The 24,737-nt window shown below is 44.8% G+C and overlaps 1 non-coding gene across 1 annotated transcript; it reads left to right on the top strand.

Moving 5' to 3' along the window:
* On the top strand, nt 24,465-24,536 carry TRNAS-GGA. The gene has a single exon. It is a non-coding gene; the product is annotated as a tRNA-Ser (tRNA).

Below are 24,737 nucleotides of genomic sequence, written 5' to 3'. Positions count from 1 at the left end.
GATGCTGTGAAAGTGCTGCACTTAATATGCCAGCAAGTTTGGAAAACTCAGCAGTGGCCACAGGACTGGAAAAGGTCAGTTTTCATTCCAATCCCAAAGAAAGGCAATGCCAAAGAATGCTCAAACTACTGCACAATTGCACTCATCTCACATGCTAGTAAAGTAATGCTCAAAATTCTCCAAGCAAGACTTCAGCAATACATGAACCGTGAACTCCATGATGTTCAAGCTGGTTTTAGAAAAGGTAGAGGAACCAGAGATCAAATTGCCAACATCTGCTGGATCATGGAAAAAGCAAGAGAGTTCCAGAAAAACATCTACTTCTGCTTTATTGACTATGCTAAAGCCTTTGACTGTGTGGATCACAATAAACTGGAAAATTCTGAAAGAGATGGGAATACCAGACCACCTAACCTGCCTCTTGAGAAATCTGTATGCAGGTCAGGAAGCAACAGTTAGAACTGGACATGGAACAACAGACTGGTTCCAAATAAGAAAAGGAGTACGTCAAGGCTGTATATTGTCACCCTGCTTTTTAATTTCTATGCAGAGTACACCATGAGAAACGCTGGACTGGAAGAAACACAAGCTGGAATCAAGATTTTGGGGAGAAATATCAATAACCTCAGACATGCAGATGACACCACCCTTATGGCAGAAAGTGAAGAGGAGCTAAAAAGCCTCTTGATGAAAGTGAAAGAGGAGAGTGAAAAAGTTGGCTTAAAGCTCAACATTCAGAAAACGAAGATCATGGCATCCGGTCCCATCACTTCATGGGAAATAGATGGGGAAACAGTGGAAACAGTGTCAGACTTTATTTTTGGGGGCTCCAAACTGACTGCAGATGGTGACTGCAGCCATGAAATTAAAAGACGCTTACTCCTTGGAAGAAAAGTTATGACCAACCTAGATAGTATATTCAAAAGCAGAGACATTACTTTGCCAACAAAGGTCCGTCTAGTCAAGGCTATGGTTTTCCCAGTGGTCATGTATGGATGTGAGAGTTGGACTGTGAAGAAGGCTGAGCACCGAAGAATTGATGCTTTTGAACTGTGGTTTTGGAGAAGACTCTTGAGAGTCCCTTGGACTGCAAGGAGATCCAACCAGTCCATTCTGAAGGAGATCAACCCTGGGATTTCTTTGGAAGGAGTGATGCTGAAGCTGAAACTCCAGTACTTTGGCCACCTCATGCAAAGAGTTGACTCACTGGAAAAGACTCTGATGCTGGGAAGGATTGGGGGCAGGAGGAGAAGGGGATGACAGAGGATGAGATGGCTGGATGGCATCACTGACTTGATGGACGTGAATCTGAGTGAACTCCGGGACTTGGTGATGGACAGGGAGGCCTGGTGTGCTGCGATTCATGGGGTCGCAAAGAGTCAGACACGACTGAGCAACTGAACTGAACTGAATATGTGAAAGTTACCAAGAGTAGACCTTAAAAATTCTCATCACAGGAAGAAAACTTTTTGTAACCATGTATGGTGATGGATGTTAACCAGACTTTTGGATTAGTCATTTCAGAATAACATCTGAAACTAATAGAATAAGTCAATTATATCTTGGTTAAAAAAGAAAAGAAACAGAATGACACTTGGGTTTGGGACCTGAGAACCTGTAGATTCCAGGTCCATTTGCTGAGCTAGGAAAGAGGACTGGGGTTGGGATCAAGGGCTTTTGCGTCTGTCACGTTAGGTCTGAAATGGTCTAGGGGACCCCCAAGTGGGGAAATCAAGTGAGCGCTTGAATGGTTAGGTGAGGAGTCCCGGTTGTGAAGCTCAGTAGAAAGATCGCAAATCAGCATGAAGATGGCACTCAAAGCCATGGGCTGGGATGATAGCATTGGGGAGAGAAGGAGCAGAATGAGGCTTGAGAAGAGGGCTGAGGACAGGGTCCTGGTCAGCCATTGTTTAGAGGCTGGGCTCCGGGAGGAAGCCAAGAGGCTGAGAAGCAGCAGCCAGTGAGGTCAGAGGAGAGTCAGGGAGAGGTGGCCTCCCAGAAGCCAGGAGCAAAAAGAGGGAAGCCCGGAGGGAAGCCTGCAGAGGAGGGAAGGCAGGAGGGCAATGGGAGGGGGAAGAAGAGGTTGTGGTACAGACACACAGTGGAATCTTACTCAGCTACTAAAGAGAATGCATTTGAATCAGTTCTAATGGGGTGGATGAAACTGGAGCCTATTACATAAAGCGAAGTAAGTCAGAAAAACACCAAGACAGTAAACTAACGCATATATATGGAATTTAGAAAGATGGTAATGATGACCCTATATGCGAGACAGCAAGAGAGACACAGGTGTAAAGAACAGACTCTTGGACTCTGGGAGGTGAGGTGGGATGATTTGAGAGAATAGCACTGAAACATGTATATTACCATATGTGAACTGGATCGCCAGTCCAGGTTCGATGCATGAGACAGGGCACTCAGGGCTGGAGCACTGGGATGACCCTGAGGGATGGGATGGGGAGGGAGGTGGGAGGGGGGTTCAGGATGGCGGACACATATACACCCATGGCTAATTCATGTCAATGTATGGCAAAAACCACCACAATATTGTAAAGTAATTAGCCTCCAATTAAAATAAAAAATTTACAAAAAAAAAAAAGAGGTTTTGTTTAGAGACATCCCCCTGGCTGCGGTGAGCAAGGCAAGGGGCCACAGGCAGGGAGGAGTCACCTGGTCCTGCAGGCAGGACCTCGCCTGTGCCTCTCCCTGCTCCCTCAGGGCCTGTGATGACTGTGGATTAACTGAATCCTCAGTGGAGCCTCAGAATAGCTGTGTCCTCAGGACATGCAAGGATCCAGGGCCATGCGCTCCCCAGGAGGGGACTAAGGGCTATAAAAACAGGGGCTCAGGGAGGCCCACAGCCATCCCCTGCTACTCAGCCTGATGTTCTCTGAGGACAGAAAGTGCAGGGTGACTTTTCAGCGTGGTTGGTGTATGTGTGGGGGTGTGTGTGTGTGTGTGCATCAAGTGTGTAAAAATACCAAGTGTTTCCTTAGTCTTGATTTAAACTGTCCCTCATCTTCAGACTTTAAAAGGACTAAAGCACTCTCTTCCATAAAGAGTGAGGACAATTTCGGGAACTGTCAAATCACTGCAGTGAAGCAAGTGTGAGAGAATGAGGAGAGTCTCAGAAAATGAAATAAACAGAGCGCTGGGATGGAACAGGGGCAGCAGCCGTGGGAAGTGGCTCAGCCCTGCCATACTCTGAGCTGTCTTCCCGGAAAGCCCTTCCCTGACCATCTGATACCACTGTCCCCAACCTTTTTGGCACCAAGACTGGTTTCGTGTGAGACAGATTTTCCGCGGGCTGGGGGCAGGGGTGGGGGGAGGGTGGTTTCCAGATGACTCAGGCACGTTGCATTTATTGTGCCCTTTATTCCTATCATTCCATCAGCTGCATCGTAGGCCATCAGGCGTTAGATCCCAGAGGTGGGGGACCCCTGCTCTAAAAGGTCAACCCAGCCCCTGCCTTGGACAGGTCGTACCTCCCTTCCCTGCCTTATTGTCTCTGCTTAGCACCAACCAGTATTTCTCATACTCCATGTTGTTTATTTCTCTTGTTTGTCCACTGGAATATAACTTCATGAAGGCTGGGAATTTTGTCTGTTGAATCCCCACACTTAGATCACTGGCTGGCGCACAGTTTCTCAGTAAATAATGTTTTTCAAGTGAATGATTGAACTAATGATATTACTCACTTTTTTATTTTGTTTGGCCATGCCAAATAAAATAGGACTCTCATGGTATCTTAAACATATTCTATCCTGTTCTAGGATGTATCACATCGCTGTTGTTAATCATGCATCTGTCTCCTACTGGATGATGAGCCTTGTGAGAGCAGAGCTGACTCCTATGGTTCGCTGGGTCTTCCGTTGTCTGGCCCAGGCTCTAACACAAGAAAACGCATGGGTGTCAGTTATGACTTGGGCTGTGGCCCAGAGACTTCGTCCTCTCCCACGTCTCTCGTGTAGTCAGGCCAGCCATCACCTTCTCTCCAGCTCCTCTGGCACTGCTCTGATCCTGGTCCCTACCCTCTCTTCTTTAAACCACCGTGTGTGTGTGTGTGTGTGTGTGTGTGTGTATGCGTGCATGCGCTCAGTTGTGTCCAACTCTTTGCGACCCTGTGGACCATAGCCTGCCAGGCTTCTCTGTCCGTGGGATTCTCCAGGCAAGAATACTGGAGTGGGTTGCCATGCCCTCCTCCACAGGATCTTTCTGACCCAGGGATCAAACCTGCATCTCCCGCATCTTCTGCTTTGGCAGGTGGGTTCTCTTACCATCGAGCCACCTTGGAAGCACCATCATGGCAGACTCCAAACCATAACTTCACTGACAGCTCCCTGACAGCTGCCCAAGGCATGTTCTAAAGCAAAGGTCTGGTTAGGCCACTCCTCTGTGTGTCCTGTTGACTAGACTCAGGCCACTAGGGGATGAAGTTTAGTTTTCTCAGCCTTGGGTGTACCATCCACCCTACACTGGCCAAGTCTGTCCTCCACTGCTCCCCAGTCACACAGCCTGGCCTCCAGCAAGTTGCACAGAATGTGTCTGTGTTTCCAAGCCTCTCCCACTGCGCAAGCCCTCCTCCGCGGCCCAGGTCACCCTTCTCCTGTCTCTTCAGTTATTCAGCCATTCGATTATTCATTCAGCAATAAGCCATTCTTGGTGTCAGAAACTGTGCTGACCTCGGAGCTGCAGAGACAGACAAGACACAGCCCTGGTCTCGAGGTGTCCCTGTGTCTTCCCCTTTTGGGGTCACTATGGTCCTGACCCTTGTTCCACCCCCCAGAGAGGAGAGGCTCAGTCACTACCCTGTCTACAAGAAGGTCTTGGTGTCCATGAAACGGAATTGCCACTTGGTAAATTAAGAAATCGTTGAGTTAGACTGTCCTGCCTGGTTAGTGCCTTTCTTTTCTGGGATTTTTAAAAGTAATTTTATTTACTTATTTGTGGCTGTGTTGGGCCTCCGTTGCTGCACCAGCTTTTCTCTGGTTCTGGAGAGGGGGCCACGCTCTAGCTGCGGTGCGCTGGCTTCTCATCGCGATGGGCTCCCGTGTTCCGAGCATAGGCTCTAGGGCACGCGGGCTCAGGAGTTGTGGCTCCCAGGCTCTCGAGCAGAGGCTCAGGAGGGGTGGCCCACGGGCTTCGTTGGGATTCCCAGGTGGCTCAGTGGTAAGAAATCCACCTGCCAGTGCAGGAGCCACAGGAGATGTGGGTTCGATTCCTGGGTTGGCAAGATCCCCTGGAGGAGGAAATGGCAACCTGCTCCAGCGTTCTTGCCTGGGAAAGCCCATGGACAGATAGGCCTGCCCGGCTACGGTCCATGTGGTTGCAAAGGGTCGGACACGACTGAGCGACCAAGCACACACGCACGGCTCAGTCGCTCCGTGGCGTTTGGGATCCTCCCAGAGCAGGGATCTAATCCCTGCCTCCTGCCTTGGCCAGTGGATTCTTTACCACTGAGCCCCCAGGGGAGCCCTTGGGATTTTTTTTTAACACTGCTCTACATCCAGTTCCCTGATGGAAAATGCCATGTTTGGTAAACTAGTATAAACTCAAGCATGACTAATATCCTTCGTGGGTAAGCCTTGCTTAGACGTAAGGACATTGTCCTTGAAGTGACATATTTAACAACTCCAGGATGTTTGCTAGATCAGATTTGGAAGATCCCCTAGAAATGCCATCATTTTTTTTTCTGTCCTCATAGGGAAAATGTGTCAGGAAGCATTCATTCAATTCTCCCTGCTCATTTTCCATCTGCCCCTGTATGCCTCATTAAGTTCTTCACCGTGGTTAATGTCCCAGGTTCTCTTCATCTGCATTCATCTGAGGACTCAAAAATTGTAAAATGTTATGGAGGTTCACTCGTAAAAAACAATTTGACTTGAAAATGCAGTTATTTATGCTTTCACCTACTGTGTGAAAGGATAAAACATTATAATGATTACACTCGAGTCCCATACATCCAGGCATTAACACTGTGATCAGATTTCTTTTCGGCCTGTAATTTTTCAGATGGCCCATTTTTGTTGAAAAGAGTTCTATAGAGTAAGAGAGGGTCTTCTGATTTGATTTTTTAATCAAATTTTTGACTTGAGCTTCTGTTTCCCTGGATATTTATTTAATCTATAGTGTGTTGAATCAAGTTTTTCTTGACTCTGGAGCTCCATAGCCCCCCGACATAGTGTTTGTTTTCTACGCCATTTTTAAAACCTTTTCTTTTGAAATTTTATCAGTCTGGCTAGAGAGTCAAGTTGGTGGTTTGGCAAATGTTAAGCTCTTTGCTGCTGCTGCCAACTGGCTTCAGTCGTGTCCGACTCTGTGCGACCCCATAGACGGCAGCCCACTAGGTTCCCCCGTCCCTGGGATTCTCCAGGCAAGAACACTGGAGTGGGTTGCCATTTCCTTCTCCAATGCATGAAAGTGAAAAGTGAAAGTGAAGTTGCTCAGTCGTGTCCGACTCTTCTCGACCCTGTGAACTGCAGCCCACCAGGCTCCTCCCATGGGATTCTCCACGCAAGAGCACTGGAGTGGTGTGCCATTGCCTTCTCTGGTTAAGCTCTTTAGACGGTTACAATGGAAAAGCTGAAAAACAAAATAAGAAATTCTGTGATCACAGATGAAACTTTTCTAAGTGGCTGGCCAGCATCTTTGAGCCAAACCCTTTACTTTTATTAGAGTGCTCTGTGTCTCTGGCCCACTAATTATCACCATATTGTAGAGATGAGACAAAGAGGCTTATCTGGTACACCCAAACATTAATCAGAGTTTCAATTATAAAGGTATTCACCATTCAACTCTCCTGTTTACCACTGGCTTGTTAACTTTCTATAGCCAGTGAAAACCCGGACCAGGATCTTGCAATTTCCTCATGAATTTGTCCTTATGAAGAATTTACTTTGGATTGAGGCAAGGATCAGGCCATTCGTGCATAAATTTATTGAATACCTGCCATTTGCACACATTTTTCTAAGTGCTCCCCGTAGATTAATTCATTTACTTGTCACTACCAACTTATGAAAGGAGGCTTTGATTTTATCTCCACGTCAGACATGGAAGAATCAAGGCCCATCGAAGTTAACTTGACAAAAACACACACTGAAAGCTGGGATTCATATTCTAGCAGTCTGCCTCCAGAGCCCACGCTCTTGTTTTACTAATACTTACAGCCAGGTGCTGGGGAACTGCTGGGACTGTCACAGCTCAGTGGCTCCTGGTTGGGGTGGGGCCGGGGGCTTGATGACAGAGCAAAAGATGCTTGATCTTGATGAAGCGTCGATTTAATCCCTGTGAGCAACTGGTTAGCACTTACCAAGTTATCTGGAAAGAAGCAGCACTTGAAAAAAAATAAGTGCACGTATCTGTAAAGTTGTGTTACATACTTAAGAACCTGTAACATCAGGACAAGTGTGATACAAATCATGCATGATTCTATTCATTTATATGCTGATGAAGTACTTCAGATATCTTTTACATGCTTGTCAAGTTATGTGTATATCATTCATTAAAATCTATTTAAAATGGCCAGAAGTTTCTGGTTTAAAATTCAGAAGTTTCTGAAATGCCTTGGAGAAGGGATTCAAGTTAAGATGCACTGTGATTCTACCAACAAGGATCTACTGTATAGCACCTGAAACTCTGCTCAATGTTCAAGTGGCAGCCTGGATGGGCAGGGACATAGCGGGAGAATGGATACATGTATGTGTATGGCTGAGTCCCTTCACTGTTCACCTGAAACCATCACAGCATTGTTAATCGGCTATACCCCAATACAAAATAAAAAGTTTAAAAGAAGAAAGATACACTGTAATTCTGATTGTATTGTTTGTAATAACTCATAGTTAATAAATGTTTCTGAACATTTAGGAAGACCTCTCCTCTCCAAGTCAAACAAAAATCTCCCCAAATAAATGACAGTTTGAAATACCACCTTGATTTGCAGATTCATACTAAACCATCTTGTATTTCTTCAAGTTTTGAAAAATTTACTAAAAAAAAAGAAAAATTTCTCTGCAAGAGAACCTTCCCTGGCCAACAGAGCTAACGTTTGCTCATTCTTGGGTCGCCCCCTAGTGGTTTATTCGACTTATGACTATTTCTCAGTTCAGTTGAGTTCAGTTCACTCAGTCGTGTCCGACGCTTTGCGACCCCATGAATTGAAGCACGCCAGGCCTGCCTGTCCATCACCAACTCCCGGAGTCCACCCAAACCTATGTCCACTGAGTCGCTGATGCCATCCGACTGTCTCATCCTCTGTCGTCCCCTTCTCTCGTGCCTTCAATATTTACCAACATCAGGGTCTTTTCAAATGAGTCAGCTCTTCCCATCAGGTGGCCAAAGTACTGGAGTTTCAGCTTCAACATCAGTCCTTCCAATGAACACCCAGGACTAATCTCCTTTAAGATGGACTGGATGGATCTCGTTGCAGTCCAAGGGACTCTCAAGAGTCTTCTCCAACACCACAGTTCAAAAGCATCAATTCTTTGGCGCTCAGCTTTCTTTATAGTCCAACTCTCACATCCATATATGACCACTGGAAAAATCAGAGCCTTGACTAGATGGACCTTTGTTGGCAAAGTAATGTCTCTGCTTTTTAATATGCTGTCTAGGTTGGTCATAACTTTGTTAAGTAAGTGTCTTTTAATTTCATGGCTGCAATCACCATCTCCAGCGATTGTGGAGCCCAGAAAAATAAAGTCAGCCACTGTTTCCACTATTTCCCCATCTACTTCCCAAGAAGTGATGGGACCTGATGCCATGATCTTAGTTTTCTGAATGTTGAGCTTTAAGCCAACTTTTTCACTCTCGTCTTTCATTTTCATCAAGAGGCTCTTCAGTTCTTCTTCACTTTCTCCTATAAGGGTGGTGTCATCTGCATATCCGAGGTTATTGATATTTCTCCTGGCAATCTTGATTCCAGCTTGTGCTCCCTCCAGCCCAGCATTTCTCATGATGTACTCTGCATATATAATTTGGATCATGAAGGAAACTGAGCGCCAAAGAATTGATGCTTTTGAACTGTGGTGTTGGAGAAGACTCTTGAGAGTCCCTTGGACTGCAAGGAGATCCAACCAGTCAATCCTAAAGGAAATCAGTCCTGAATATTCATTGGAAGGACTGATGCTGAAGCTGAAACTCCATTGGAAAAGACCCTGATGATGGGAAAGATTTAAAGCAGCAGGGGATGACAGAGGATGAGATGGTTGGATGGCATCACCGACTCGATGGACATGAGTTTGAGTAAACTCTGGGAGTTGGTGATGGACAGGGAAGCCTGGCGTGCTGCAGTCCATGGGGTTGCAGAGTCAGACCCGACTGAGCGACTGAACTGAATAGGTTGCTTTGGGTGTTTTTCATTTTGTCCCTTCCACACATTTTTTAATTTGCCCAGGGGACCTCCAAAGACAGTAGCTTGAAATGAAAAGTGCGCAGTGTGCAAAGTGGCCCAGACACTCCATGGTGATCAAGACACACTATTGATGCTGATGGTGAAATCCTTGCTTCAAATTTGTGCCCTTGCTTTTCCTCTTTGTACCATGGTACCATGTTTTTACTTGCCCACTCCTCACTCTCTTCCTGTCGTGAGCATCCCAGTAGCATGGTGCCAGCTAGCCTAAGGACGTGATAATGACATGCCGGCAGTATTGAGTCTTGAAAATGCCAATGAAAGCTGCTGGGCAGGGGCTCCATCCTCTCACTTGCATATACCAGTCACCACCCTAGAGGTCTCAGTCAGTCCCAGACTTCTCGGCCTTTTGGACGGCTGGAGCTGTGCCTCTCAGCCCCAGCCACGTGAGCACCATCCAAATAGCATGAGCAGGGTGAGGCCCGGCCAGCGTCGTGGACCTGACCCTTGGCAGAACGCTGGGTCCTGTCCAATTAGTACAGAACTAGGAAACTTAGCGCATACACATCGTGACTTCAAACGACCTTCTTTAAGAAGCAAAAGGCCAATAACTGGCTTGATTCAATAAGTAAGAGTACCAACACATTTTTTAAATAAAATGTTTTTTAAGCATCTTGATGGAAAAAAAATTATACTGATTCATTTTAATGGAGCAAAGGTCACTGACAAAGGTTGCACTGAGAATTTAGAGCAGGAGGCTTTGGGGAAGGGAGGTTGAAACTAAAGAGGGTCCTGTCCTGGAGAAAAGAGGGGGAATTGAGAACAGTGGGCCAGGGGTGGCGGGCATAGAGTGTGGGTGCCCATTCAATGACGTCTGACTCTTTGTGACCCCGTGGACTGTAGCCTGCCAGGCTCCTCTGTCCATGGGATTCTCCCAGCAAGAATGCTGGAGTGGGTTGCCATTCCCTTCTCCTGGGGATCTTCCTGACTCATGAATCGAACCCACATCTACCCGTGTCTCCCACACTGCAGGCAGATTCTTCACTGCTGAGCCACCAGAGTATTACACAATACTGGGTATAGTTCCCTGGCTCTACAGTAAGTCCTTGTTGGTTATCGTTGTATACACAGTAATATGTACATGTTAATTCCAACTCCTGATTTATCCCTCCCACACCTCTCTTTCCCCTTTGGTAACTGTAAGTTTGTTTTCTAGGTCTGTGAGTCTCTTTTGTAAATAAGTCCTTTTGTATCATTTTTTAGATTCCACATATAAGCGATACCACGTACTTCGTCATGATTTAATCTCACCTTCCCTACCACATCACCCCTCCCAGCTCCTGCACTGAGCCAGTGGGTGCTCAGCATGAGCGATTAACTGGCAGAGACTTGGGTGGCCAGAGCTGACTGCATGCGACTCCTTGACCGTGTGTGTGATCAGAGCACCCCTAACCCAGTAAATCCAGAGAGGAGTGTCTGCCGGGCAGGGTAGTAGAAAGCCATCACTTCACTCTGAAGGCACAAGCAAATGAGGCAAGGTTCCAGCTAAATGTCCACATGAACAGAACAACTCTGCAGACAGATCAGCATCACTGGGTTTCCAAAACAGGAGAAAATGTGAGCCTCTTTGGTCTCCGTGGATTGTAGCCCAAATTCTTCCTGGGAGTCACAGCTCCACGGCCTCATCGAATCTAAATATTTGCTTTAGGAGATTACAGGAAGGCTGTTAAATCATAACTGAGGCACTGATTTTGTGCTTCCATGTACAGGTTATTCTTTATGTTTATTGAAATGAGGGAAAGGGTTATGTCTTTATGTCTCTTTATTCCCTGAAATGTTTCTTCCAGCCTTCCCTTTCTTTGTGTCTGTTCATTATTTTCCTTAACATGGTATCTGGATTTCATAGAATAGTTTGCAATTTAACATCTCTTTTGCTCCCTTCCCACAATGGCCCTGGTCATCACCTTCATAATCATATTTTCTTACAACTATGTATTGCTCTTCACAGTTCATAAAACACACATTCATGATCTCATGAACCCAGGAAGCCCCAGGAGGCCGATAAAGCAGTCGCTATTATACACATTTTACAGGTGAAAAAACTGCCGACTAAAGAAGTTAAATCATTTGCTCCAGCCTGCTAAGCTCGGTGGTCAAGCTGGGAATTGAACCCCACTTTCTCACTGCTAAACTCTGACCTTCAGCCACCACCCTATATCAACAAGGTCCACACTCGGGCTGGGACAGACCTTATTCAAGACTTTGGAGTTTTCTTCTCTTAAAAATTAAATTAATACTCATCAGAGCTTCTGGTGTCTAGCAAAGTGAATCAGTTAATCATATCTCTACTCTTTTTTAGATTCTTTTCCAGTATAGGTCATTACAGAGTATTGAGTAGAGTTTCCCATGCGAGACAGTGGGTCCTTATTACTTATCTAGTTTATATATAGTCGTGTGTGGATGTCAATCTCAATCTTTCATAAAACTTAAAAAAATGCAAAGGAATGAATCGTGTGACTTATAAGGGAAAACGTGTATATTAAAAGACAGTCACATATTCAGATGCTAAATAAACATTTTATGGTGCAAATTACCAGGCCCCCCTCCAGACTTCCAAAACGCAGTGTCCTCATTAGCCATTGCTCGAAGCAGGTGCTCAATAAACACTTTGTTGGATGGATGAACAGAGGCGTGACCGTGGGTGGGTGGGTGTGTGGATGCGGTCCTGGCCCCGTTCTGGGCACTGGAGATACAAGGCTGATCCGGACAGGCAGGTGCCCTGCTCCAGGTCTCTCACAGACATGTGGAGACAGACTTCCCACGCAGTCTCATGATGGCTGATGAGTGTTATAATGGTATAGGTTAGCTTTATTCCAAGCCAGGGTTTGCACTGACTGATTCCTAAGGCCTACAGGTACAGCAGGGCCTGAGGCGCCCAAATCTTTTAGGAAACTGTGAAGCCATCTGAACTCAGTGAAACAACAAAAATGCAATGATTCTAAAATACAGCAGGGAGTTGACAAAGCCAAAAAGAATAAAAATGTAAATATCTATAAGACGTAATATACTGACTTTGTTAAACCAACCTTATTCATTTCTGTCTGTATTATTTCCGGAAGTTTTCATTACATTTAAAAACAATTTCAAGTTAGAATTTTTCACATCACAATCTTTCAAGAGAAAGCACAAAAACTTCCCAGGTATTACAAGCAAACCTAAATTAAAGGAGTAATGTAACCAAGTCATTTCAAAAACATAATTATAAAAAGGTTTTCAAAAAATTTACCTGAAGCAGCAGAGAGGCACAGACAACTCCAGCCCTCGCTGCCCCAAGGGCGCTGAACAGGGGCCATGACGACCCCAGCGTGTCAGCAGCACCTGCCCCCCCACGGCCACCCCCACCCCGCCTCCATTGGCAGAGCGCGCAGGAACCACGTGACCTCCGCCATGATGGCGGCGCCCACCATCCGGGTACCCGGGTCGGGGGGTGGCAGCAACGGCGGGGGCAGCAGCAGCTCCAGAGACAACCAGCAGTGACAATGAGTTTAAAACTGTCCAAAGTCAGCGATGGCTCCGACAGACGCAGTGGAGGGTAGAAAGTGCCCATTTTTAAATATAGCCAGAGGCAACTCCTGTAAAAGAAACCCAAAACTTGCGCTACAGCGCCACTAAAAAACAAAAGGAAAACAGCTAGTTGCTAACTATTGAGTTCTTAGAACCAAGTGAAAAAAAGTTTTACCTAAGAAGAAAGGTGTTCATTACTTCAAATGTGCAGCACCATGAAAAGCCAGTAATGTGATATCACAAGAGGAAAATGACAATTCTCTGACCAAAGTCATGAACAGACACCAACACAGTACTGTAAAGCAATTGCCCGCCAGTTAAGAATACATTTATTAAAAAATATAATGTCATGGAATAGTTCAAGTAATAAAGAATTCAAACAGCTGTCATGAAGAAACTCAACCAGTTCAGTCGCTCAGTCGTGTCCAACTCTTTGCAACCCCATGAATCGCAGCACGCCAGGCCTCCCTGTCCATCACCAACTCCCGGAGTTCACTCAGACTCACGTCCATCGAGTCCGTGATGCCATCCAGCCATCTCATCCTCTGTCGTCCCCTTCCCCTACTGCCCCCAATCCCCCCCTGCCCCCAATCCCCCCCAACATCAGAGTCTTTTCCAATGAGTCAACTCTTTGCATGAGGTGGCCAAAGTACTGGAGTTTCAGCTTCAGCATCATTCCTTCCAAAGAAATCCCAGGGCTGATCTCCTTCAGAATGGACTGGTTGGATCTCCTTGCAGTCCAAGGGACTCTCAAGAGTCTTCTCCAACACCACAGTTCAAAAGCATCAGTTCTTCGATGCTCAGCTTTCTTCACAGTCCAACTCTCATATCCAAACCTGACCACTGGGAAAACCATAGCCTTGACTAGACGGACCTTTGTTGGCAAAGTAATATCTCTGCTTTTGAATATGCTATCTAGCTTGGTCATAACTTTTCTTGCAAGGAGTAAGCGTCTTTTAATTTCATGGCTGCAGTCACCATCTGCAGTCAGTTTGGAGCCCCCAAAAATAAAGTCTGACACTGTTTCCACTGTTTCCCCATCTTTTCCCATGAATTGATGGGACCAGATGTCATGATCTTCATTTTCTGAATGTTGAGCTTTAAGACAACTTTTTCACTCTCCTCTTTCACTTTCATCAAGAGGCTTTTTAGCTCCTCTTCACTTTCTGCCATAAGGGTGGTGTTATCTGCATATCTGAGATGATTGATATTTCTCCCGGCAATCTTGATTCCAGCTTGTGCTTCTTCCAGCCCAGCGTTTCTCATGATGTACTCTGCATAGAAGTTAAATAAGCAGGGTGACAATATACAGCCTTGATGTACTCTTTTTCCTATTTGGAACCAGTCTATTGTTCCATGTCCAGTTCTAACTGTTGCTTCCTGACCAGCATATAGGTTTCTCAAGAGGCATGTCAGGTGGTCTGGTATTCCCATCTCTTTCAGAATTTTCCAGTTTATTGTGATCCACACAGTCAAAGGCTTTGGCATAGTCAATAAAGCAGAAATAGATGTTTTTCTGGAACTCTCTTGCTTTTTCCATGATCCAGCGGATGTTGGTAATTTGATCTCTGGTTCCTCTGCCTTTTCTAAAACCAGCTTGAACATCAGGGAATTCACAGTTCACATATTGCTGAAGCCTGGCTTGGAGAATTTTGAGCATTACTTAACTAGCATGTGAGATGAGTGCAATTGTGCGGTAGTTTGAGCATTCTTTGGCATTGCCTTTCTTTGGGATTGGAATGAAAACTGACCTTTTCCAGTCCTGTGGCCAGTGATGAGTTTTCCAAACTTGCTGGCATATTGAGTGTAGCACTTTCACAGCATCATCTTTCAGGATTTGAAATAGCTCCACTGGAATCCCATCACCTCCACTAGCTTTGTTCGTAGTGATGCTTTCTAAGGCCCACTTGACTTCACATTCCAGGATGTGTGGCTCTAGATGAGTGATCACACCACCGTGATTATCCGGGTTGTGAAGATCCTTTTTGTACAGTTCTTTTGTGTATTCTTGCCATCTCTTCTTAATATCTTCTGCTTCTGTTAGGTCCAGACCATTTCTGTCCTTGATCGAGCCCATCTTTGCATGAAATGTTCCCTTGGTATCTCTAATTTTCTTGAAGATATCTCTAGTCTTTCCCATTCTGTTGTTTTCTTCTATTTCTTTGCATTGATTGCTGAAGAAGGCTTATCTCTTCTTGCTAGTCTTTGGAATTCTGCCCCAGATGCTTATATCTTTCCTTTTCTCCTTTGCTTTTCACTTATCTTCTTTTCACAGCTATTTGTAAGGCCTCCTCAGACAGCCATTTTGCTTTTTTGCATTTCTTTTCCATGGGAATGTTCTTGATCCCTGTCTCCTGTACGATGTCACGAACCTCTGTCCATAGTTCATCAGACACTCTATCTATCAGATCTAGACCCTTAAATCTATTTCTCACTTCCACTGTATAATCATAAGGGATTTGATTTAGGTCATACCTGAATAGTCTAGTGGTTTTCCCTACTTTCTTCAATTTGAGTCTGAATTTGGCAATAAGGAGTTCATGATCTGAGCCACAGTCAGCTCCTGGTCTTGTTTTTGTTGACTGTATAGAGCTTCTCCATCTTTGGCTGCAGAAAATATAATCAATCTGATTTTAGTGTTGACCATCTGGTAATGTCCATGTGTAGAGTCTTCTCTTGTGTTGTTGGAAGAGGGTGTTTGCTATGACCAGTGCATTTTCTTGGCAAAACTCTATTAGCCTTTGCCCTGCTTCATTCTGTATTCCAAGGCTAAATTTGCCTGTTACTCCAGGTGTTTCTTGACTTCCTACTTTTGCATTCCAGTCCCCTATAATGAAAAGGACATCTTTTTGGAGTGTTAGTTCTAGAAGGTCTTGTAGGTCTTTATAGAACCGTTCAACTTCAGCTTCTTCAGCGTTACTGGTTGGGGCATAGACTTGGGCATAGACTTCATAGATATTGAATGGTTTGCCTTGGAAATGAACAGAGATCATTCTGTTGTTTTTGAGACTGCATCCAAGTACTGCATTTCAGACTGTTTTTTTGACCATGATGGCTACTCCATTTCTTCTGAGGGATTCCTGCCCGCAGTAGTAGATATAATGGTCATCTGAGTTAAAGTCACCCAAAAGGAGTTCAGTGAACTAAGGAATAAAATGATTAAACAAAAGGAATACTTTATGAAAGAGATGGAAATTCAAAAAGAATCAAACAAATTCTGGAGCTGAAGCATTCAACAAATTAGATAAAGAATGCACTAGAAAGCATTGCAAATAGAGAAAACCACATGGAAGAAAGAATTAGCAAGCTCAGCGAAAGAGATCTAGATATGATTCAGGTAGAAGGGTGGAGAGAACAAAGATCTAAAGGAAAAAAGAAATTCTAAGCAAACTATCTGACTCCATTAGGAAGGACAACATAAGGAAAATGGGTACTCCAACAGAAGGAGAGAGGGAGAACGGAGCAGAGAGTTTATCTGAAGAAATCATAAGGACTTCTTTGGTGTTCTAGTGATTACAATTTGGCCCTTTCACTGCTGTGACCCAGATTCAATCTCTGGTTGGGGAACTGAGATCCCCCAAGTTGCATGACATGGTCAAAATAATAATAATAATAATAATGACTGAAATTTTCCCAAACTCAGGGTAGGAACCAGTTATACAAGTCCATGAAGTAAAGAGAACACCGAATTACCTCAGTATAAGATGTATTGCAAGCTTCCCAGGTGGCGCTTGTGATAAAGAACTCACCTGCCAAGGAAGGAGACACAAGAGATGCAGGTTCGGTCCCTAAGTTGGGAAGATCCCCTGGAGGAGGGCATGGCTACCTACTCCAGTATCCTTGCCTGGAGAATTCCATGGACAGAGGAGTCTGGGGGGTCTATATCCCATAGGGTCAAAAAGAATCAGACTCAGTTGAAGCGACCTAGCACACACACACTGGAGAAGGCAATGGCACCCCACTCCAGTACTCTTGCCTGGAAGATCCCATAGATGGAGGAGCCTGGTAGGCTGCAGTCCATGGGGTCGCTAAGAGTCAGACACAACTGAGAGACTTCACTTTCACTTTTCACTTTCATTCATTGGAGAAGGAAATGGCAACCCACTCCACTGTTCTTGCCTGGAGAATCCCAGGGACGGGGGAGCCTGGTGGGCTGCCATCTATGGGGTCGCACAGAGTCAGACACGACTGAAGCAACTTAGCAGCAGCAGCAGCACGCACTCAGGAAAGACACATTATATTAAAACTGTCTAAAGTCGACAAAGAAAAATGTTAAAGGTGGCCAAGGGGAAAAAAACATGGCAATGTACATAGCATCCCCATTAGGCTATCAGCAGATTTTTCAGCAGCAACTCTACAGGCCAGGAGACAGCGGAATGATATACTCAAAATACTGAAAGATAAACAGTGTCAGCCAAGAATGCTCTATCCAGCAAAGTTATTATTCATATATGAAGGAGAAATAAAAGCTCTTTCCAAACAAATGAAAGTTGAGAGCGTTCATCACCGCTGCTGCTGCCGCTGCTAAGTTGCTTCAGTCGTGTCCAACTCTGTGCGACCCCATAGACGAGGGCCCACTGTCTCTGGGATTCTCCAGGCAAGAACACTGGAGTGGGTTGCCATTTCCTTCTCCAATGCATGAAAGTGAAAAGTGAAAGTGAAGTCGCTCAGTCTTGCCTGACTCTTAGCCACCCCATGGACTGCAGCCCACCAGGCTCCTCCGTCCATGGGATTTTCCAGGCAAGAGTACTGGAGTGAGGTGCCATTGCCTTCTCCACTAGACCTGCCTTATAAGAGATGTTGAAAAGAGCTCTTTCAGCTGAAACAGAAAGGCAAAGGTACACAAAACTTTGAGTAAGATGGCAGATAGAATCAGAAAATTGCAACTCTATATCAGAATAAGTTATTAAGCACTTAATTATAGCTTAAAGGTTGAAAGGGGAAAGGCAGTTAAAAAAAAAAAGCTATAGCTAGTTCGATTTGCTAACAAACTCACAACACAACATTAAAAGAGATAAGGTGAGACAACAAAAGCATAAAAAGGAGGAAAAGGACAGAACCCTTATAGACAAATGAAAATAAGATTCTCCCAGCAGAAAAGGGCTATTTTATCCATGAGACATTTTATGCAAACCTCACAATAACCACAAAAGATAAAGGCAGAGCAGAGACTTGAAACATAAAAATGGGGAAACTGAGAAAAACATCATAGAAAATACCGAACAAAAATAGCAAACAGAAACTCAGGAAAAAGAAACAATGACGATACGGAACAACCAAAATGCAGAAGATAAAATGGCCATACTCAGTTCTCATTTATCAATAACTGCCTTAAATATACGGAGAAGGCAATGGCACCCCGCTCGAGTACTCTTGCCTGGAAAATCCATGGACAGAGGAGCCTGGTAGGCTGCAGTCCACGGGGTCGCTAAGAATCGGACACAACTGAGCAACTTCACTTTCACTTTTTACTTTCATGCATTGGAGAAGTCACTGGCCACCCACTCCAGTGTTCTTGCCTGGAGAATCCCAGGGACGGGGCAGCCTGGTGGGTTGCCATCTATGGGGATGCAAAGAGTCAGACACGACTGAAGCGACTTAGCAGCAGCAGCAGCAGAAGCCCTAAATATAAATGGGCTAAATTCATTAATCAAAAGACAGAGTGGCTGAATAGATTAAAAAACAAGACCCAACTACAGGCAACCTTCAGGAGACTCACCTCAGCTCTAAAGATAAACAGACTCAAAGTGAAGGGATGGAAGATGATACTTCAAGCAAATGGGAGCCAAAAGAAAGCATGTAGCCACACTCACATGAGACAGAACTCAAGGCACAAAAAGTTTCGAGAGACAGAGGTGGACACTATATAATGATAAAGGGGATAATTCATATGAAGACACTGACCTTGGCATTATCTTTCTGGGTGTGTCCTCCAGCAAGGGAAACAAAAGCAAAAATAAACAAGTAGGGCCACATCAAACTGAAAAGCCTCTGTACTGCAAAGGAAAACATCAACGAAATGAAAAGACAAACTACTAAATAAAAGAAGTTACTTGCAAGCCATATATTTCAGACAACTAAATTATGATCAGAAAACAAACAACAAGATTTAAAAATGGACAGAGAATCTAAATAGATGTTTTTTTCCAAAGAAGACACGTAGATGGCCAAAAAGCACATGAAAAGCTGCTCAGTACCACTAATTATGAAGGAAATGCAAATGAAAACCGCAACGAGCTATCATCTCATTCCCATTAAAATACCATGAACAATAAAACAGATGAATATTGGAGAAGATGTGGAGGAAAGGGAATCCTTGTGCAGTGCTGGTAAGATTGTAAATTGGTGTAGCCGTCATGGAAAATAGTATGAAGATTCCTCAAAAAACCAAGTAGAACTACCATATGACCCAGCTTAAAACCCACTTTTGGGTATTTATCCAAAGAATACAAAAACACTACTTCAAAAAGATATATGCACCCTTGTGTTCATCATAACATTATTTACAATAGCCAAAATATGGAAACACTCCCAGTGCTTATCTACAGATGAGTGGATAAAGAAGACGCAGTGTAGTGGTACACATACATACAAGGGACTATTAGTCACAAAACATGAAATCTTGCCATTTGCAACAGCATGGATGGAGGGTATTATGCTAAGTGAAATAAGTCAGGTGGAGAAGACAAACACCCCATGATTTCACTCATATGTGGAATATAAAAATAAATAAATGACCAAACCAAACAAAAAACAAACACAAAGACACAGAGAAGTAGTGGTTACCAGAAAGGTTGGGGGCGGCGGGGATGGGGGAGGCGTAGGGAAACGATTAAAGAGGGTCAAGTGTATGCTGACAGGTGGAAAATAAACTTTCAGTGGTGAGCATGCAGTAGTGTTATGATATACACGTGAAACCTACATAATGTTAGAAAGCAACCTTACCTCAATTCTTTAAACAAGAAGAGGAGCTGGAGGATGGAAGAAAGATTTGAATACATTTTAAAAAACGTATGTGACTTGCATAAGCATTTTAATATGTTTGATGCCAGCTACCCAAAATGAGACAGCCTGGGTTCTGCAGTTGTTGAAAACAGGCCTTGACTGGTGGGATCATCCTAACTATGGGCTTCTCATTTTCAGAGAGTCACTGGGTTTTACTGTTCAGTTAAAATATTTATAAATGACTTTTGAGCTCAGATCTTTTTTTTTCTTTTTCAAAAGGAAGGGAGGGAGGTGGGAGGGGAAGCAGTTGAAGGAGAGAGAAAGATTTTTAAAGCTTGACTTTGGCATGGCTGCTGCTCCCAGTGGCAGTCTATATCTTTTGCCAAGTCAAAAGAAACGAGCTGCTAAGACATGGGTTTATTCTCAAACGGGTATGGCCAATCCACAATTCATTTTTCTTAGCTCTGGTTCTGGTGTCTGATGCCCTAGCCTGCCCTGACCATTCAGACACCTCTTGGGCACTGGCATTAATCCAGCACTGGTGTTAATAGCAGCCCCACTGCACTACCAAAGAAGGTTTTGCACAGGACGGCTGAGTCTGCTGAGTTCTTTCTCTGTGACTGAGAGCAGGGAAGCAGGGCTGTAGCGAAACAAGCCAGGGGATTGGTGATCGCCTCTGTGTGCTCTCCAGGTTAAAGAAAGCAAAAGAAGTGACAGCTAAGGGCCACGCATAATCCTGGACTGATGCCTCACCGTGGGGTGGGGGGGGGCACTAGTCATAATGGATGTTATCAGGGCAACTGATGAAATTGGAGTAAGGACTATAATTTGTAGTATTGTAGCAATGTGAGTGGGAAGGGATAGTTAGGGAGTTTGGGATGGACACGTACACACTGCCATATTTAAAATGAATAAACAAGGACCTGCTGTATAACAATGGAACTGTGTTCAGTGTTATGTGGCAGCCTGGATGGGTGCAGGGTTGGGGGAGAATGGATACATTTATATGTGTGGCTGAGTCCCTTCCCTGTTCACCTGAAACCATCACAATTGTTAATCAGTATATCCCAATACAAAATAAAAAGTTAAAAACAAAAAAGTTTGCTTACTTTGACAGAGAAAGTCCTTGTTCCTAGTAAAAGTGGTCTGAAGTATTTAGGGGGGGAGTTGGACCTGTCCGTTAGCTTTTCTTTTTCTTTGGTTGCACCAGGCCTTCCTTGTCGGGCTCAGGCTTTCTCTAGCTGTGGCGCTCGGGCTTCGCTTCCCTGCAGCATCTGGGGCCTTAGTTCCTCAGCCAGGGGTGGAGCACTCACCCCCTGCGCTGGAAGGCGGATTCTTAGCCCCTGGACCGCCAAGGAAGTTCGCTGCTTGTTACTCTAAATGATAAGAGCAATAGTGATGATGATGGCTCTTGTCAGAAAGTGGACACCCTCTTGCTGGAGGCTGGGGACATGGTGAACAGCCCTCTGTGTCCAAGAATTCTTCCCCAGAGCCTTCTGATTGGCAGAGACACAGAGCACGTGAGTAACTCACCCAGATTCACATAGCCAGGGCAGCAGAAAAGTGTTCTAACCCAGCTGTGTGAACTCCTGAAGTGAAAGTGTCAGTCGCTCAGTTGTGTCCAACTCTTTGCGATGCTATGGACTATAACCCACCAGGCTCTTCTGTCCATGGGATTCTCTGGGCAAGAATACTGGGGTGGGTTGCCATTCCCTTCTCCAGAGGCTCTTCCTGACCCAGGGATTGAACCTGGGTCTCCGGCATCGCAGGCAGATTCTTTACTACTGAGCCACCAGGGAAGGATCTAGTGGTTTTATGTGCCATGAAAAGCAAGAAGCAGTTACAGGAATCCTTGAGAAACAGCCTTCAAGTCCATGGCAGGGATCCAGAAAGCCCTTGGAAGAAAAACAGAGCTAGGATTTCCCTTGCGACTTTAAAGACTGTCTAGCACCGAAGCTAACAGACTGAGTGTGCAGCGACTGTGTCCCATGGGAAGAAAGCAAACCCCAGCACTGGCCGAGACGTCCGTGTGATCGCTGCCTGGAGGACATCCAGCCCCACAGAGTAAACAGGGGCTTGGGTGAGTCCTTCTACCCTGAAAGACAATGAGCGCGTTGTCAACAGCAGAGGGCTCGGGCTCTGAGAGCTGATGGGGTTCACCCGTCTGCTGATCCCTGACTGGACGGCTGAGGATATCAGCCTTGAGAAAGCTCCTGCAGTCTGACTGCATGGCCTTCATGAGCTCACTCATCCGTCTCTTCATTAATGCGTCCACCCAGCAGTCAATGACAGAGCTGTTGGCGTGAAGTATAGCGATGCCTAAACTGGGGCCTCTGTGTGCGCTTAGAGGTGGAGGGTGGTCATTAGAGAACCACTAAGTAAGAGTCAGATCTAGTCTGCGACTCTGAAATAATAATAGGTACATTTTAATAGGAGCACACTGTTGCCAAGCATTTCACTAATGATGGATATAGATATAGATCATTGCCTAATGGTATAATTATATACATATATACGTCACTATAAATCACTGCAAAATATATAAGCTAAATCTCTCGACAATATTGTAAGTTAGAAGCTGTTATCTTCCCTGATTTATGAATGTGGAACTAAAAGCTTGCTCAGTGAGCCTAAGATAATTTTCCAAGGTCACATAACTGCTAAATAACAAAACGAAAATTTAAAAGCAGGTCCATTTCACTTCAAAGCTCAGGGCTTAGCACTCTGCCTATGGGGCTGAGAGCAGGTATAAAGAGGGTTGAGAGTATGAATTCTGGAGGAAAACTGCCTGGGTTTGGATGCCAGATATGTCAGTTTTTAGAATGTGGGATTGTAGGCAAATTACCAAGCTCTCCGTGCCTCAGTTTCTTTGTGGGTAAAATGAAGGCAACAGCAGTGTTTGCTCCAGGAGCTTATTAGAAGATTGAAATGAGTTAGTAAGAGCAAGATGGCCTAAAAGTGCTATGGAAGTGTTTGCTCTGTACAGAGGACCCAGATCTAAACAGGAAACCTCAAAAGCTAAGCAGTGTAGAGACTGGAGCTAAAAGACAGGCATCAGAAGATGGGGTCCGGACCACAGATGCTGGGCAGCTAAATTCAGAGTGGGATGGCCAAGGCAAGTAGACACAGAGAGTCTCAGACGTGACCCAATGGACCGTAGCCTCCCAGGCTCTTCTGTCCATGGAGTTCTCCAGGCAAGAAAACTGGAATGGTTTGCATGCCCTCCTCCAGGGGATCTTCCCAACCCAGGGATTGAACCTGGGTCTCCTGCATTGCAGGCAGATTCTTTACCATCTGAGGCACCAGGGAAGCCCTAAGTAAAAGAAAAAAGAAAAACTAAGGTCACATGAGTATATACAGTATGCTACTTCTGGTGTAAGTCATAAAGGAAAATAAAACATAGATGTATCTGCTTTAAAAAAAATGTCAGGGAAAAAAGCACCCAAAATCTATGTAAGATCCCCTTAAATCTGTTGCTGAACTCTAAATTATGCATGTAGAGGGAGAAACTTCAAAGGTAGGGAAGGTTCAAATAGACTGGGACATTTGGTGAGGACAGAAAGTAAGGGTGTGCTCAAAATAATAATAATAGGAGTTGACGCAGGAATCACACTTTGCTCTCATTTATTATGATCCTCAAATGTCAAAATCCAGGGCACTTCGAGGATCACAAGAACTAAGGACACTAAAGGCTCATAATTCACGGAAAGCAGGGATCAATGAGTTCATGCTGATGTCAAATAGATAATAAATCAATTAATAAACAAGAGAGAAAAGAGTGCTTTCTTACAGTGTAAGCTGGATGTCAACTGATCGATGCAGAAAGAGGAGTGAAGTTGGAAAAAAATCATCATTTTGCAAACACCATAGTATATTTCAAGAGATTCTAAATCTAGAATTAAGTTTCATGAGACCTAAGAAGGCTGAGCGCTGAAGAATTGATGCTTTTGAACTGTTGTGTTGGAGAAGACTCTTGAGAGTCCCTTGGACTGCAAGGAGATCCAACCAGTCCATTCTGAAGGAGATCAGCCCTGGGATTTCTTTGGAAGGAATGATGCTGAAGCTGAAACTCCAGTACTTTGGCCACCTCATGCGAAGAGTTGTCTCATTGGAAAAGACTCTGATGTTGGGAGGAATTGGGGGCAGGAGGAGAAGGGGACAACAGAGGATGAGATGTCTGGATGGCATCACTGACTCGATGGACGTGAGTCTGAGTGAACTCCGGGAGTTGATGATGGACAGGGAGGCCTGGCGTGCTGCAATTCATGGGGTCTCAAAGAGTCAGACACGACTGAGCAACTGAACTGAACTGAACTGAAAGTATTTGCCTGGTTACAAAATGACTCTCCACAGATTGCTAGTTAGTTACAAGAGAAAAAATAATAATCACAAGGTGGAGATGCTACACAATGTGACCAGGCCCACAACACGAACCGCGCTGATGCAGGACCACCAGGCAGTCTGTGCCCCAGTGGGACAGCAGGAGGAACACGTGACCTCGGAAAGTCAGCAGGAGATGCCGAACCTGAACCTAAGCTTGAGAAAAACGTAGGCAAATTGTAATCGAAAAACTTTCTGCAAAAATACCTAGACCATATCCTTTAAAAGGGCTTCCCTGGTGGCTGAGATGGTAAAGCGTCTGCCTGGAATGCAGGAGATCCAGGTTCAATCCCTGGATTGGGAAGAGCCCCTGGAGAAGAGAATGGCAACCCACTCCAGTATTCTTGCCTGGAAAATCCCATGGATGGAGGAGCCTGGTAGGCTATGGTTCATGGGGCCGCAAAGAGCTGGACACAGCTGAGCAACTTCATACTCATACTATTCTTTAAAAAACATTGATATCACAACAGACAAGAAGAGACTGAGGAATTTTACTATATTAGAA

The sequence above is a fragment of the Capra hircus genome, chromosome 29 (genome assembly GCF_001704415.2).
Source record: "Capra hircus breed San Clemente chromosome 29, ASM170441v1, whole genome shotgun sequence".
NCBI classification, from domain to species: domain Eukaryota; kingdom Metazoa; phylum Chordata; class Mammalia; order Artiodactyla; family Bovidae; genus Capra; species Capra hircus.
The sequence above is the reverse complement of the archived record's forward strand: the minus strand, read 5'-3'. Positions and strand labels throughout refer to the sequence as shown.